This window comes from Mixophyes fleayi, chromosome 8 (genome assembly GCF_038048845.1).
Source record: "Mixophyes fleayi isolate aMixFle1 chromosome 8, aMixFle1.hap1, whole genome shotgun sequence".
Classification (NCBI taxonomy): Eukaryota; Metazoa; Chordata; class Amphibia; order Anura; family Limnodynastidae; genus Mixophyes; species Mixophyes fleayi.
The window spans coordinates 63,481,976-63,498,838 of record NC_134409.1 but is presented as its reverse complement, the minus strand read 5'-3'; the positions used below and the strand labels follow the sequence as shown (position 1 = coordinate 63,498,838).

The window sequence follows — 16,863 nt, the reverse complement described above, 5'->3', positions numbered from 1 at the left end:
TAACCAGCGTGGGTGTACCAATATACACAAGTACTAAGCTGAAAACAAAGATTCCAATTGTGTAGTATTACTGCTGAGATATAACACAAAGGTGGGTGAAAAAAATCATCATAAATGAGAATTTTAATCTGGGGAATTTTAATCTGGAGTTAATACGTATTGTCCTACTATTCAACCAATAAGCAGAAATGATGACATTATATGTTAATACATTAAATATATATATATATATATATATATATATATATATGTTTATATATACATATATATGCACAAGAATTATATATCGGAATAAAAAACATAAACAAAAATAAAAATAAAAATAAAAATAAAAATAAAAAATAAAAAAAGGACTGGTAGGTCTATATTGTATGTCCACTATGTGGATAATGGAGCCAACAGCGCTGGTTGGGCCGATACAGCGCATGCATGGTGTAATAGTACTCCTGTATTAGACGCGCAGGGTTCATGATTCCCGGGGGAAGACATAGGACCTATAGTACCAGGTATTCGCAGGTAGTCTCCTATCCTGCTACTTACCTGGCCCTCTCTGCTTCGCTTCCAAGATCAAACGAGATTGGGCATAACCAGAGAGGTATGACCTTAGGTTCACTATACTCACCTCCTAGAGTGGTCTGTCCGAGGCGCCAATACCTATAATGGAATATATTCGTGCTCTCATCATATGAACATGCTTGATATTAAATGGATAAATCAAATTCTATATTCAGACCTAATGGGGCTAGTGTCTTAAGATGGTATATAGCCCTTGTTTCTTCTTTGTTTAGTTGTTTTAAAAGATTGCCCCCTCTCCAGTTCTTATTAATTTTCTTGATCCCTATAAACTCTACGCCATCATAGTCGCACTGATGCGTGTCTTTAAAATGTTTAGAGACATGGTGGTTTTCATAACCAATGTTGATGTTTCTCAGATGCTCCCTTATGCGAACCTTCAACTGCCTAATGGTTCTACCCACATATTGTTTGCCACACTTGCATTGCAATAAGTATACAACATTGCTGCTAGTACACGTAATAAATTCATGAATCTTGAATGTTTGCCCAGTATTCATGGACCGATATTCAGTAATTGGTCTGGTGCTTCTACATTTCAGTTTGGTACAATTTGAACATTGTCCACAATAGTAGAATCCCTTTTTGCTGTTTTGTAGCCAGTTCTTACTGCTCGTGGAGTTAGTAGTAGGAATATAGCTGGACGTGAGTGTTTGTTTAAAATCTGGGGCTTTTCTAAACACAATCTGTGGTTTGTCCATGAGTATGGATCCAAGTACATCATCCTGCATTAGGATCTGCCAATGTTTTTTAATAATACGTGTTAGTCTGTCTGAGTCTTGTGAATAGTTGGATACAAAAAAGACCTTATCTGTATTGGTGGGTTCTACTTTCTTTGCATCTATAGTAATCTTTTTGTATTTGAGCAATTGATCTCTGTCAGCGTTCTTCAATTGACTAAAGGCCTGGCTGACTAGATCAGGATCATATTTTTTCTCGAGAAATTGCTCCTGCATCTCCTGTCCTTGAACAATGTAATCTTCCACCTCTGTACAGTTACGCCTAACTCGAGTAAATTGGCTAATTGGAATACTACGTAGCCAGTTAGGGTGGTTGCTGTTAGATAAAATGAAACTGTTGACATCAACCAGCTTGTGATATGTTTTTGTCATAACCTTGTTATCTTTGATAAAGATCTCCAAGTCTAAGAATTGTGTAGATAATTGGCTATACTGAGCTGTAAATATTAAGCCATACTCATTGTTGTTAATATATGTGAGAAATAGGAGTAGAGGGAATTCGGATCCCTCCCAAATGATTAAAACATCGTCAATGTAGCGTTTCCATAGTACCAGGTTCGCACTCCAGTCATGTTGAGACCAAATGAATCTGTCTTCCCAATAACTCATATACAGATTCGCGTAGCTGGGTGCGAACCTGGTACCCATGGCAGTGCCTTGTTGTTGTAGGTAGAATCCGCCCTCATACCAAAAGTAGTTATGAGTTAAGATGAACTCAATGATTGATACAATGAAATAGACCTGTTGTGGCATAATACCAGTATCTGATTCTAAAAAGGACCTAACGCTTTCTAGTCCTATTGAATGTTTGATGATAGTGTACAAGGAAGACACATCACATGTAACTAACCAGTAGTTGGGTTTCCAATTTATGTCCTCAAGAAGTTGTAGAACATGAGTAGTATCTTGCAGATAGGCTGCTTGTGTCTTCACATACGGTTGCAGGTACATGTCTATGTAATGGGATAGGTTTGATGTAATAGAGCCGATCCCTGATATAATGGGCCGTCCAGGGGGGTTGGTCAGGTGTTTATGGATTTTTGGCAAATAATAGATTACAGGGATGGTGGGGTTTTTATTGTAAATGTAGTTGTATTCATTGAGGTTAATTATGCCTCTATCAAGGCCTTCATGTAAAATATCTTTAAGAGTACTAGAGAATTCTAAGGTAGGGTCAGTTTTTAAATGTTGATAGGTGTCTGTGTCAGACAATAGACGGTCCAACTCAGCTAGGTAATCTGATCGATTGAGTAATACAATGCCTCCCCCTTTGTCTGCTGGTTTTATTACTATCTCATCTAATTCTTGTAGATCTCTCAAAGCTTTATATTCCTCATTGGTGAGGTTCATTTGTGAATAGGGATTCTTTGTGGTATTTAGTTTATCCAGATCTGATAGTACTAAGGTCTCAAATGTAGTTATTTCTTTGCTCTTGAATTGTTTGGGATAAAAGTGAGAGGGGGGTTTGAGGTTAGTGTGTTTGTATAAGTCCGGACTTTGTCTAACTGTTGCTTCCACAGGAGTCTTTGAAAAATATCTTTTTAGGGTTAATTTCCTCACGTATTTGTGGATATCTAAAAATGTTTGAAATTTGTTCATTTTGTTGGTTGGGGCGAATTTCAATCCTTTGTTAAGTACACTAATTTCATGTGGTGTGAGAACATGCTCACTCAAATTAAAAATACCTATGGGGGCGATGTTCTCTTCGATTTTGGCGTTCCATCAATTTCAATTTTTAATGTACAACCTTGTTGATTGGTATTTAACATGTTGATTTACCATTGTATTTCCAATTGATTGTATATAGTGATATACAGGTGGATTTTAACCTAATTTGTAATAATTGTTATGTATTAAATTGTTATCTATTTGCCATTTTTGCACTCAGGTTTTTTTACTTATCAACTGTATTACTAATTTATTACTGATTAATTGGTTCCATATCAGTGAGGTACATATAGTCAATGAGCGCCTAGTTAATTCTGGTATTAAATTTCGTTGATTGAGGGAGGGATACCCTCAACTGGAGCAGCTCTTGCAGTACATTTTTAGAGAGCGCGATCCTTCCAAACTAGATCTGCCTTACAGTTGTTAGAGCCCAGACGGTAGGTAACATGAATGTCGAACCGAGAGAAGAACAGCACCCAGTGAGACTAATGAGGGTTCATACACTGTGCAGTCTTCAGGTACAAAAAAAATCTTATTATCTGTATAAACTGTCACTGGATAACGAGCCCCTTCCAGCAAATATCGCCATTCTTCTAGAGCCAACTTTATAGCAAGCAAATCTTTGTCTCCGATGGCATAATTCCACTCAGTTGGGAGAAATTTCTTAGAGAAGAATTCACATGGATGTCACTGTTCATCGGTAGACTTTTGGGAAAGTACGGCCCTCACACCAACCAAGGAAACATCAACCTCCACTTAGAATGGGCTGTTAATGTCAGGTTGCGAGAGGGTAGGAGCCAAAACAAATGCTTGTTACAATTGCTGAAAAGCTCTCTGTGCTTCAAGAGACCACTTAGTATGTTTGGAAGCTTTTTGGGTTAAAGTGGTAATAGGTGCTACTACCGTAGAGCAACCTCAAGTAAACTTCGGGTAATGATTAGCAAACCCAAGGAAACTTTGTATTTCTCTCAAGGTGTTCGGTTGAGGCCAATTTATAATGGCTTGTACCTTGTCTGGATCCATGCGTAAACTGGTTCTTGAGATGATATAACCCAGGAACGAAAAAATGGATTTAACATCAAAGGTTCAGTTTTCCAGCTTACAGTACAGCTTGTTCTTACAGAGACATTGAAGGACCTCCTTGACATGGTCTCTATGAGACTTGATATCTGGAGAGAAAATAAGAATGTCATCCAGGTAAACTACTAGGATGGTGTACAAGAGATCTCGGAAAATTTTGTTCATGAAGCCTTGAAAGACCGCATGGGCATTACTGAGGCTGAAGGGCATAATGAGATACTCATAATGTCCATCCCCCTCCAAATGATGTTTTCCAAACATCACCTTACCTAATCTGAATCAGATTATAGGCACCGCGGAGATCAAGTTTGATAACGATGGTAGCTCCTTTGACACGATGAAAGAGTTCAGTGATGAGAGGCAGCGGGTATCTGTTTTTTACAGTGATGTCATTAAGTCCCCAATAGTCTATACAGGGGTGAAGGCCGCCATCCTTCTTTTTAACAAAAAAGATATCAGGCCCCAGCAGGTTAAAAAGTTGGGTAAATGAAGCCCCTTTCTAAATTCTTCTTTATATATTTGGACATAGCTGTGTTTCGGTAACAGAGAGAGGGTAAACCCGTCCATGGGGTGGAATCTTTCCAGGTATCAAGTCTATGGGGCAGATCCAGACGCAGTGAGATGGCAAAGTCTCTGCAGCCCGTTTACAGACTATGTGGTCTCGGTAGGGCACAGGAATAACAGGAGTCTCTTTGTTGGAGGTATTGTGATAAAGCAATATCTTCTCAAGACAGGTTTTAGTGCATTCCGGGCCCCAGGAGAGCAATGCGGGAGAAGACCAGTCGATACGGGGGTTGTGACCCTGGAGCCACGGGAAACCAAGAACAATGGAATTGGTGTCCTCGGGAATTACTAGGAATTGAATGATCTCCGAGTGTAGGACCCCTGCCTGCAAAGTTATTGGAGATGTATGGTAGGAGATGGTGCCACCAGGTATACGACTCCCATCTACAGCTGTTAGAAAGATGAGTGGAGACATCTGGACAAGAGGAATGGCTAACTGCTTGGCTAACTGAGCTGACATGAAGTTGCCTGCAGAGTCCAAGAGAGCAGAGATGTGTCATGAGCTGCGGCGGTATGCCGCATCCTTGCGTGATCTAGCAGCCGGACGCGTGCTGTAGTTTCTATACTCTGTTATGATTCTTTGGGATTATCCTTGTGGCATAGATGTAGGAGGGTGTAGGGACATCCTCCAACTCCAGGGGGAGCTCTTATATGATTTAAACTGGTTCATTTATATTTTTATATATGCTTCCTGGTTATGTTATTACCTATGCTAGTTCTAGCTTGCAATTAATTAGCTGCCTCCTGAGGCTGATTGTCAGCCATGTCCTCCTCTGTCCTGATTGGCTCTTAGTACTATTTAAGGCAGTGAGGTCTGAGCCTCACTGTCGGTTATAGCGTTCTGTTCCAGTACTGCTGCCTGCTCCTGTTCCTGTCTTTGGTGTTGAAACCTGTGATTGATTACCCGTGTATGACCTTTGCCTGTTCCTGGACTCTGAACCTGTGCTTCTGACCCTGATCAATTGCCTGTCCCTGGATCCTGAACCTGTGCCTGTGACCTTGACCCTTCTGCCTGTACCTGACATTCTCTCTGGTGCTCTTTCTAGTCCGCTGAGCTCTGGCCTGCCGCTACTCCATGTCCTACCTCCGGTACCTGTGCACTGCCGTGTTAGCATAAACTAATACTACTCTGAGCATAAGACCTGGGGGCATCCAAGTACCTGTGAGCATAACCAGCCTCTACGGGAAAGGCGGCTGCTAAAGGTGAAAACCTCTTCTACCTGTTCTATGAGTTTATGACACACTTGTGGCCATAACAAGATGTACACAGAAATTTGAAACAATCTCAACGTCACAGGGAGAACACAGTCTCTAGCTTGAGGAGGACAAATAGTAACTCCTAAACAAACATCCTCACTGTTGGTAAGGAGGTGGCGTTTCCCAACCTCTGGTAACAAGATTTCAGATCGTGGCCAGAATCACCACAGCAGATGCAGAGTTTCTCCTTGACCCTTTACTCACGCTCAGTGAACCCTGCCCAATTGCATGGGTTCTCCTTGAGGGGGAGAAGGAGACCGGATTTGAGGTGTCTGACGTGGCTTGACATACTGTGAACCCCTTTTCTCTAAAGTCTTTCTCGGAACCTCAGATCTATCCGATTGCATAACGTGATCAGTTCATCCAGGTTGGTGGGCAAGTCTCGTGTGATTAACTCATCCTTAATGCGGTCAAAGAGACCTTGCCAAAAGGCTGCCACTAGTGCGTCATTGTTCCATGAGAGTTCTGATGAAAAGGTTCTGAAGTTGACCACGTATTGTCCTACAGATGATCGGCCCTGTCGCAAATGCAGGATGTCGGCAGCGGCAGATGATGATCCCCACAGGCTCATCAAATATTCTCCGGAATAGGGTTAGGAACCCCTTGATGTTGGACAGAATGGGATCAGACTTCTCCCAGGGGGGAGATGCCCAGGCTAAGGCTTGCCCTGATAGAAGAGAGATAATATAGGCAGTTTTAGTTCAGTCTGTAGAAAAAAGTGAATACTGCTTTGGTTCAGGAACCCTCTACAGTTCTTTGGGTTTCCATCGTATTTGGCTGGCGTAGGGAGAACCAACCACAACGGTGGACCTGGCACAACAATATAACTGGTACTCTCTGAAGGGATTTGTGTAGGTGACCGTGTCAATGCGGTCTGTAGGTTTGCAATACAAGCAGATAGCTCTTGCAAATATCTCATCACTTGCTCTTGGGTAGTTTCCTGTCTTTCCATGCGTTCAGCTAGGCTTCAAAATAAATCTGACCTTGGGGTATGTTCCCCTGTAGGATCCATTGGGCCAGTGCAAACTGTCACGGCAATAAGGTTTCTGGGATAAGCCTGGAACAGGCCCTGGGCAGCTCAGAACCTGAGGTAGCCTGGAACTGGAAGTTGGCACCCCGAGACACAGAGATGGATCAAAAAGTGGATGACTCAGAACAACAACCTACTACCTCGGATAGTCAAATTTTAGGCATCCCTGTGATCCAGCTTTGTGAATATTTGTGCACAACGGATCCAGTCAAAAGTTTGGGTATGGAGGGAAGGGCGTAATGATTCTTTACCATAATTGCGTTTAACTTACGATAATCGATGCATGGCCTAAGGGCACCATCCTTTTTTTTTGATGAAGAAGAACCCTGCTTCGGCAGGGGGAGACGGCTTTCGGGTGAAACCTTGTTTGAGATTTTCCTCCACATATTCAGACATTGCCTGGGTCTCTGGGAGAGAGGATATACCTGACCTCTAGGAATACACTTGCCTGGAATAAGTTCAATAGGACAGTCTCAGGGGCGATGAGGGGGTAAAACGTCAGAGGCGAAGTTGCAGAAGACATCCAGAAAGTCGGAATAAATCTCGGGAAGCATAGAAAGAGGAGTTACAGCATGGCAAGAAATCGAGAGAAACAACAGACTGCAGACAGTGCTTTCCACAAAAGGGACCGTAGCAAACCAAGCCAAATTAAACAAAGCCAATCAAATTGCAGCAAATGAAGTCGCAGCCAAGGGAGCCCCAAAATAATCTGAATGACTGATTGTGGAAGTACCAAAAAGTTCATCGGTTCGGGATGAAGAGCTCATACAGACAACTGAATAGAGACCGTCATCAGGGTGATAGAGCCTTTGGAGACTTGGTTACCATCCACCGCTGTCAAAGCTAAAAGGTTGAGATGACTGGAGTGCAGGAATGTGGAGCTCAGATACCAAAGTCGCAGATATGAAGTTCCCTGCGTATCCTGAGTCCACAAAGGCTAGTAATTGCCGAGAGCCAATAGGGGAATGTAAAGTGACAGACATCAGAAATTTGGATTGCGTGCACAGCCTGACAGGTAGGAGAGGGATGGATCTACAGAACAGTTCTAAACTCTGTATATCCTGCTACATACAGTGTAGTTATTGGTCCTGGGAGAAGGACCAGCCTGTCAACAAGCTCCATGCCACAGGGGGGGTGTAATATTCATCTTGTCGTCACCAATAAATATTGTCAACACACAAAGAGATTTAATAATAAAAGATAGCAGGATAACAGCAAACCATGATGATGCATAAAAGGTACACATAATACATGAAAGTATAACCAAATTTATTACGCAAGCGGCAGTTGGCACCAACTCAAGCTTCAATCAGAACGCTCTGGGGACCAAAGCCAGAGCTCAACAATTTATACAGTTGTAAAAGTAGTGTCATCACCCTCTGGGAAGCCCATAAGGCGGTGATATGGGTTCATTTGATTAGCATGGCTTCACGCCGTAGGAAATTAACATTTTATAAGCGCACCTCATTAGCTATCCAACTTCAGACTTTGGAGCGAAAACATAAACTCTCCCCAGATGAATCTACTTTGAACAAACTTCTAAAAGTACGTTCTGATTTGAATCTCCTCCTCTTTGAATCCACAGCCGCGGCCCTGAAACGGCTGAAGCAACCGTTTTACAAGAAGGGAGACAAAGCAGACATGATCTTGGCCACCCGTTGAGGGCTCAAACTTCCCAAAATAATGTTATGACTCTGAAATTGGCCTCTGGCTCCCCCATATACAGCCCTGATCAAATAGAGAGTTTCAGAAGTTTTACTCTGCCTTATATAATTTATATAGCTTGAATCCTGGAAGTACCCCTCCAGCTGAAATCATAAAAGCTTTTATATATACTGGATGTTATTAAAACACATAAGGCCTCTAAGGCCTGGGCCCAGATGGCTTCAACACAGAACCTGGTTGTCACGGTTCAAATACAAAGTGCAGCTCAGGAGCCAACCACAAGCACAGCAGAGGGAAGGAACAACAGAATGCAACAGCAGGATGGGACAACAATAACCAGCAATGACTGCTGAGAGAGACAGGTTTAAGAAGGAACGCACTCAGGTGCAATAAATAATTACAGGGCAGGTTAACCCCTGATACAACCAAGTAAGGCACAATAGCAGCACCTCTAGTGATCAGAGGTATTGCTGCAACATATACAATGAACACAAATACTGCACAGTTCAAAACAAACAAGGGCTCAAGGATGCAAGCAGCATTCAAAAGGGATATGTTGCAAAGCAGACGGAGGCAGACCGTGACACTGATCCCCACCTTCGCACCCTGTTCAATGCTGTCTTGCAAGGAGCTCCATTCCCTAAATCGATGTTGGAAGCATGTATAGTAGTTATACATAAGGAGGGGAAGGACCCTAGTGACTGTGCAAACTACCGTTCTATCTCCCTCCTTAATGTAGATGTTAAGATTTATGCAAAATTATTAGCCATCCGTTTGAATAGAGTCCTTCTGGATCTGATCCATTATGATCAGGTGGGATTTATCCCAGGTCGTCAAGCCAGAGATAATGCCCGTCGAGCAATAGATATAATTCAAATAATTAACCAGAGGCGTCTCCCAGCCCTGTTGCTCTCTTTGGACGCCGAGAAGGCATTCGATCAGATTTCGTGGGACATCATGTTTCACACTCTGAAGACGTATGGCTTCTCGGCTGAATTCCTGATGGTGTATCTGCTCTTTACAACTCTCCCACCGCTAGGGTATTGGTTAATGACTCACTTTCTGATCCTCTTTACCTTTCCAATGGGACGAGACAGGGATACCCATATCTCCTTTAATTTTTGCATTGGTTATAGAGCCCTTGGCAGCAATGATTAGGCAGTCGGCTTTAATAATGGGTGTGGAGGAGGGACCCCGGCAATTGAAGGTCTCTCTCTTTGTGGACGATACTTCTTTCTCTCACGAACCCCGAGACTCTTTACCCGCCCTATATAGACTCATTGATGAATATGGTCTTCTATCAGGCTATAAAATTAATTTTTCTATATCTGAGGTCATGCTCCTGTACGCTCCCCCTCCCCTCCGTACCACCCTACAGGCTAATTTTGCTTTGCGCTGGCAGGCAAACAAGGTCAAGTATCTTGGGGTCTATATCATCTCTTCCTATGACCGATTATATCGAAAGATTTTTCCTCCCCTTCTCATTAAAATCAAAAAAGACCTAGAAGTATGGAGGAGCTATTTCCTCTTGTAACAAATAAAGAGTTAAAAAAACAAACAGTTACAGTTCTAAGGCCTTCATTCATAGGTCAAAGGTTCTTGCAGTCTCAGGTACTCGATGTGGCATTAGTGAATTTCTCTGGTCATTGTTCTTCAAACTGCCAGATATCCTTTTCTCAGTCTCCCGCCTCTAGACTTGTATAAACTGTTTTTTTATGAGCCCTGTGCACTGGTTACTCCACATATTTCTGAGGACCTGAACCATAATTACCTTTACTGTAGTATATCTATGTATAAATAATCTCTTATACATTTATTAATAAATTAATGTGGATTGGAACTTTAATAAATGTGTGCTATTTACAAAATGGATGTGTGAAAGTAAGTGTGTGCTGTTTACCTACGCGATTGCGTTATTAACCTTGTTATAACATAGCGTACTAATCGCAAACACACGTAAATCTATTACAATTGATATTTGTTCATTTAGAACAACTTCATCCAATTGCTCAACTTCCACAGGGGGTTCTGGGCAACTGAAAAAAAATCCTAAGTGTGCACCTGACCAAAGGCAGAGTGCCAAATCCAAACTGTTGGTTAATACAAGTACTGTGCTAGTTCCTGTATCTGGGCAGTTAGAGATCACAGGTACAGTGATCCATTCTGGCTCCAGGCAGTTGGTAAATGCAGGCACAGTGCTAGTTCCCAGCTCTAGGCAGTTGGAGTTGGGCATGAATAGCACTACTTCCTGGCTATCTGCAGTTGGTGATTACAGTTACTGTTTAAGCTCCTGTCTGCAGGCCCTGTGCTACTTTCTGGCTCTAGGCTGTTGGTAATAACAAGTATTGTGCATTTACTATGTATGTAATTGAACACAATGCTTGCAATGTATTCTATCATGTTGAACCCAGCATCACTTTAGTTAGATCTATTTCTATGGCTAGAATAGTAGCTTAACTTTGAACTTGGACACTTTGAATATCAACCCCTTGTCTATGAACTAGTTAACTTTGTTTTATGTTTTCTTTCACCATATCTTATGTTAAAATGTTTATCCTCTTTATTCACATTCATGAGAAGCAATGTTTGGACTTCTTATGCTAATTTATGGATGGATATAAGCCACAACTTGCCTGTAATTAATCATTTGCATTTTAGGCATTACAGATGTGTTGCATATTTTACAGTTGAATAGAACAGCAGCATACTTATTGAAAAGATAAGGACAACATTTCAAATATTTAAATAATTTCTTTAACTTTATGTTGATACATAAAATTTAGATTACCGCTTCCTTCCATTATTTTCATTTAACATGTTTGTCAAATAAATGAATTAAGGTCCTCTCTATTATTTTTCCTTAAATATTACTAAAATGATTTCCAATTCTACTTTTTATAGTGTGAAAAATAAAGAATGCTTGATCAATGCCCCACCAAATACAACAAACAAAGCATATAGTAACCCTTCATTTTAATTTCAAACTTCATGCAAATAAATGTAATGTTTGGTGACTAATAGGTCTAGAATACTAGTGATTTTGCTATTTAATGATTTAATTCCAGGCATGTACCTCCATGTAAAACCTATGTTACAAAGTGGCAGACATGTGTGTATACTTATGGTTGCACATAAGCACAGATCCACATTGTCAATGACAGCAGCCAGAGATCATATACTGCTTGATATGTGTCTTTGTGATGATTGAGAGGTGCATAAACAAAAAGTCCTTTAATTTAATCATGTGGTTTCCACAAAAGACAGATATTTGGGACTCCAAAAGAAGACCTTTCATATAGTGCAGATTGAGAAATTAAAGTGGCCCTGGAAAATTTTCTATAAGTGGCCTTATGTAGTAGGTGTGGCCAAATTGTCAGTAGGCAAGTGGCAAATCAATAGGAGCCGGGCTGCTGGTGTGGGTGCCACCAACCTGTGTACCTGTCGATTTAGACATTTTTAGGCAATCCTCCAACCACTTTCTTTTCAAATACACTGACAACACTCTGCGCACCACTGTAAAGTACATGTGGGTTCCGATAAAGCAGACCAGCATGTAGACAGACATGCCTCACTGCAGTCGGGAGAAAGTCCTGAGTGTGCTAGATAGGTCCAACCACAGTCAAGAAAGTTGGCAAACAATCTCTCTTACATGTACTTGCAGTAGCTGCTGGTGTTTTAAGCTCAGTTGCTGCTTGGCCGGACATTGCAATATTGGGCCTTTTTTATAAAAATGGATATGTAATGTTCACCTTCTGGAATGAACTAACAAACACTTTAGGCCCCCCAACCAGCTCCAGCATTAAATCAATAGCATTTAAGGAATAAGTCTATTTCTCCTAAGGTCCCCCAACATTTCATTACATTATTACCATTCCATCAATAAATACCCCCCACACACACAGTACAGCATTTAGCAAAATCTCTCCACATTGCAGCAATCTTCAATATCCTCCACATTACAGCAAATATTATTATTATTATTATTATTATTATTATTATTATTATTAATATTATTATTACTATCGTTAATTAAGCAGCGCCATACAATGCCATAAACTATACTACACTGATCAGTAGCCTATCACAGATTATACAAATAGATAATAAATTCTTGTTATATACTTTTTAAAAAAACATGTTTGCACAGATGTGAAGCACAAATTATTAGAGATGCTCACTGACCCCCATGAACTGGTTTTGGTTTTGGTTTTGGATCTGGATTAGCTTCGTGTTTTGGCTTTGGTTTTGGCAGAACTGCCCTTGTGTGTTTTGGTTTTGGTTTTGGATCTGTATTTTATAGACAAGTTCCAAAAAATATGCTAAAATCACATTATTTTGCTCTTTTTTTTTTGTTCCTACATTATTATTAACCTCAATAACACTAATTTAAAGGCATTTGCAGTCAATTTTGACTACCTCACAGGTCACAATATTATTTTCATACACTTTCAAACAAAGACTGCAGAGACCTGGCTGGATGGTAAGCGCCAGAGCAATGACTCAAACACACGGCAGTTCCTAGCACATCTAGTACACATTGGCACACAGCAGTGGCATAAAAGAAAAGTGGTGCAAGATAAAATTGTCCTTGGATCATGAAACCAGCTACGGTTCATTTGATCACTCCATCTCTTTCTTGGATAACTGAGGTAATTCTACAGCTAATACATGGCAACGAGCGCTGATCCATCCGGGATGCATGCTTTTATCAGGCACACACCGATATTTTATGGGCCACAGACAGCATCTCCTGCCCGTGCTTGCAAAGTTTTAAAAAGCTCTACAACAATCAAGTTTATTCTGTGAGCAAAACAGGGAATGTGATGGAATTCACCCAACTGTAATGCTCTCACAATATTGGTGGCGTTATCAGAAATGATATATCTTGAGGAGAGTCCAAGCTGGATAAGCCATGTTGCAATGACAGCCTTTAGTTTTTTGTAACAGATTGTCAGCTGTATGCCTCTTAGTGAAGCCGGTGATACACAGAGTAGCCTGGCTCTGACAAATGTGATGTACTTGGGTACATGCTGCTGCTGTTCCTGCTGGTGAAGGGGAATCACCAAGCCAGGGGGCTGTCACAGTCATATAATCTTTAGTTTGCCCGATTGCGCTTGTCCACATATCTGTGATTAAGTGTACAGTGGGTGGAATGGCATTATATAATTACATTTTTACAAACTTTCAGGTAGAGGTGAGGAATAGATTTTATCCTGAAATGGTGTCATGATGGAATTGGTAACGGGACACAAGACCTCAAGTAACTGTCTAAAATCAGCTGCATTAATAGTGGATATTGGACGCAGATCTAATACTAGCATAGTCGCCATGGCGTCTGTGATCCACTTTGCGACTGAGTGACAGCTTTCATATTTGCTTCCTCTTGCAAAGGATTGTTTAACAGTAAATTGTTGTTAACTACTAGTAGACTTCTTCTTGGTCTGCTTCTGGGATGAAGATTTAATCCCAGCAGCAGCAGGAACAGCAGTGGGACTAAAGCTCAAGAATTCTTCTGAGGAATCCAGGCCAGTGTAGGCGTCATCTAGCCTTAGCAACTAGGATGCAGGACTAACTCCAATCGATACTGAGGATATTGTTGAGGAAGGTGCTGTGAGTGTAGATTGCAGGCGTTGGAATGTATGTGAGAGGAGAGTTCTAGCTGATGATGGACTGCTTGTTGTTATTTTTTTAGCATAAGTTTCTGATTTTCCCTACAGTTTGCCATGAACTCGCTTCAAATGGCGTAACATGGATGAGGTTCATAGATGGTTAAGGTCCCCACCTTGACTGACTGTGGCTTTAAATACGCTACAAATGGCTAGCCAACTGTTGTCAGGATTTGGGTAAAAATAATTCCACACATAAGAAGTGGATTTTTTGGTCTTATGTCCAGGCATGACATTGGCCTTCTTCTTGTCACGTGCCAGAATTGCTTCCACCGGTGCAGTACTTACACAAACAACATCATCCTCATCAACATCCCCATTAGTGCCCTCGTCGGCTACACAAATATCCCCCTCATCCTGTTGCAATTCCAAAGTGGCATCCTCAATTGGTGTATCACTGGCTACACTTGGGCTATTCAGGCACACATCTGTAGAACTGCTGAAAGGGGCCTTCTTTATGGCCACACTGTCAGAATGGTCAGGATTACACATAGCACTCATGGATAGACTCTCCACAGGAATTTGTGTCATTTCTGAATCTGAAGAAACATTTTCCTCTAATGCCTTACTGTTTTCTTCCAGCTCTGCTTTTACATGTAAAAGTATTTGGACACCACTTTTGGAGTTCGAATGACGAAGACTTGCTTGGTCATAACTGACCTTACAAGAAGATGCCTCAGCGACAGTTGCCAAACTCACACTCATAGAGAAAGGCGAAGGCCTCATTCTTTCTTTGCCATTGCGTGTGTAAAATGGCATGTTGGCAATTTTATTTTTTTCCGCAGAAAACTTTGTCTGGATTACAGGTCTTTTCTTCTTGATCAAGGTAAAAGGTGGTTATTTTACATTTTTGTTTCCCTGACTTAAACACACAATGCACTTTTACATAGGCTTTAAAATGACTTAGAGAGATTACTCTCATCATGACTGGTGGCAGTAGCTGCTTGCACCATACACTTTGACAGGAATTTCAGAAGAAAAGCCTGCCAGCCCTAGTATTCGTCTTTGTGTGTAACGTATATAACACCGTACAATTTGACTGCAGATTTACACAAAGCCTGCCAGCAATAGTATTTGAATTTCAGCAAAGACAAATAGCAATGGAGCAATGGAGCTCTCCTCTTTGTGTGTAACCTATATAACACCTTACAATTTGACTGCAAAGTCAGAATAAAAGCCTGCCAGCCCTATTATTTGTATTTCAGCAATGACAATTAGCAATGGAGCAATGGAACTCTCCTCTTTGTGTGTAACCTATATAACACCGTACAATTTTACTGCAAAGTCAGAAGAAAAGCCTGCCAGCCCTGGTATTTGTATTTCAGCAATGACAATTAGCAATGGAGCAATGGAGCTCTCCTCTTTGTGTGTAACCTATATAACACCGTACACTTTGATTTCAAAGTCAGAAGAGAGGACTGCCTGCACTAGTATTTCTATTTTAGCAAGGACAATTAGCAATGGAGCTCTCCTCTTTGTGTGTTACCTATATAATATTGTACATTATGTGACTGCAGATTTAGAAGACCAAGCCTGCTCTATTAATTCTATTTCAGCAATGACAATTAGCAATGGAGAAATGGAGCTCTCCTCTTTGTGTGTAACCTATATAACACTGTACAATTTGACTGCAAAGTAAAAAAAAAAGCCTGCCAGCCCTAGTATTTGTATTTCAGCAATGACAATAAGCAATGGAGTAATGGAGGTCTCCTCTTTGTCTGTCAACTATATAACACTGTACAATTTGACTGCAAACTCAGAAGAAAAGCTTGCCAGCCCTAGTCTTTGTATTTCAGCAATGACAATTAGCAATGGAGAAATGGAGCTCTCCTCTTCGTGTGTAACCTATATAACACTGTACAATTTGACTGCAAAGTCAGAAGAGAAGACTGCCAGCCCTAGTATTTGTATTTCAGCAATGACAATAAGCAATGGAGCAATGGAGCTCTCCTCTTTGTGTGTAACCTATATAACACAGTACAATTTGACTGCTAAAGTCAGAAGAAAAGACTGATAGCACTAGTATTTCTATTTGACAATTAGGATTGGAGCAATGGAGGTCTCCTGAATGTCACTGTAGACTTTGAAGAACACTGCTACCCCCTCATCTTTCTATTCTACCTATGTTGCTGCCCAACTGCTCTACAGACTGTGCTACCCCTTCTGTGTCCCTCTGTGTGTCTCTGGATTGCCGTGGAGGGTGGTACTTATAGAATCCAAAACTTGTGAGATCCGAGATCCGATAGCGTAATGATGACGTTTTGCCTCGTTTTCAATTCGGAAAAAGCTCGAAAGTACGGAGTCGGCTTTGCTCGGTACTTGGATCTGCTAAGTTCGGATATGTTTGGTTCTCAGGGATCCGTGCCTGAGCATCTCTACAAATTATAAAGAGATGAGGTGAGTTTCAAATTAGGAGAAGATGAGAGGAGTAGTAGCTCATGCAATCAGCAATACTCTTCATATTATAGAATATCCTCCACATTACAGCAATCAGCAATGCTACCCATATTATAGCAGTCAGCAATACGCCATTACAGAAACACCTCTTCCCACATTAAAGCAGCCCCTCCCCTACATTACAGAAAGACAACTACCACCAGACATTACAGCAATACCACCA

The 16,863-nt window shown here is 41.1% G+C and overlaps 1 pseudogene; it reads right to left on the bottom strand.

The window, feature by feature from the left end:
• Positions 1–491: 491 nt before the first annotated feature.
• LOC142100375 (5S ribosomal RNA) lies at positions 492–609 on the bottom strand (annotated as a pseudogene).
• Positions 610–16,863: the final 16,254 nt, after the last annotated feature.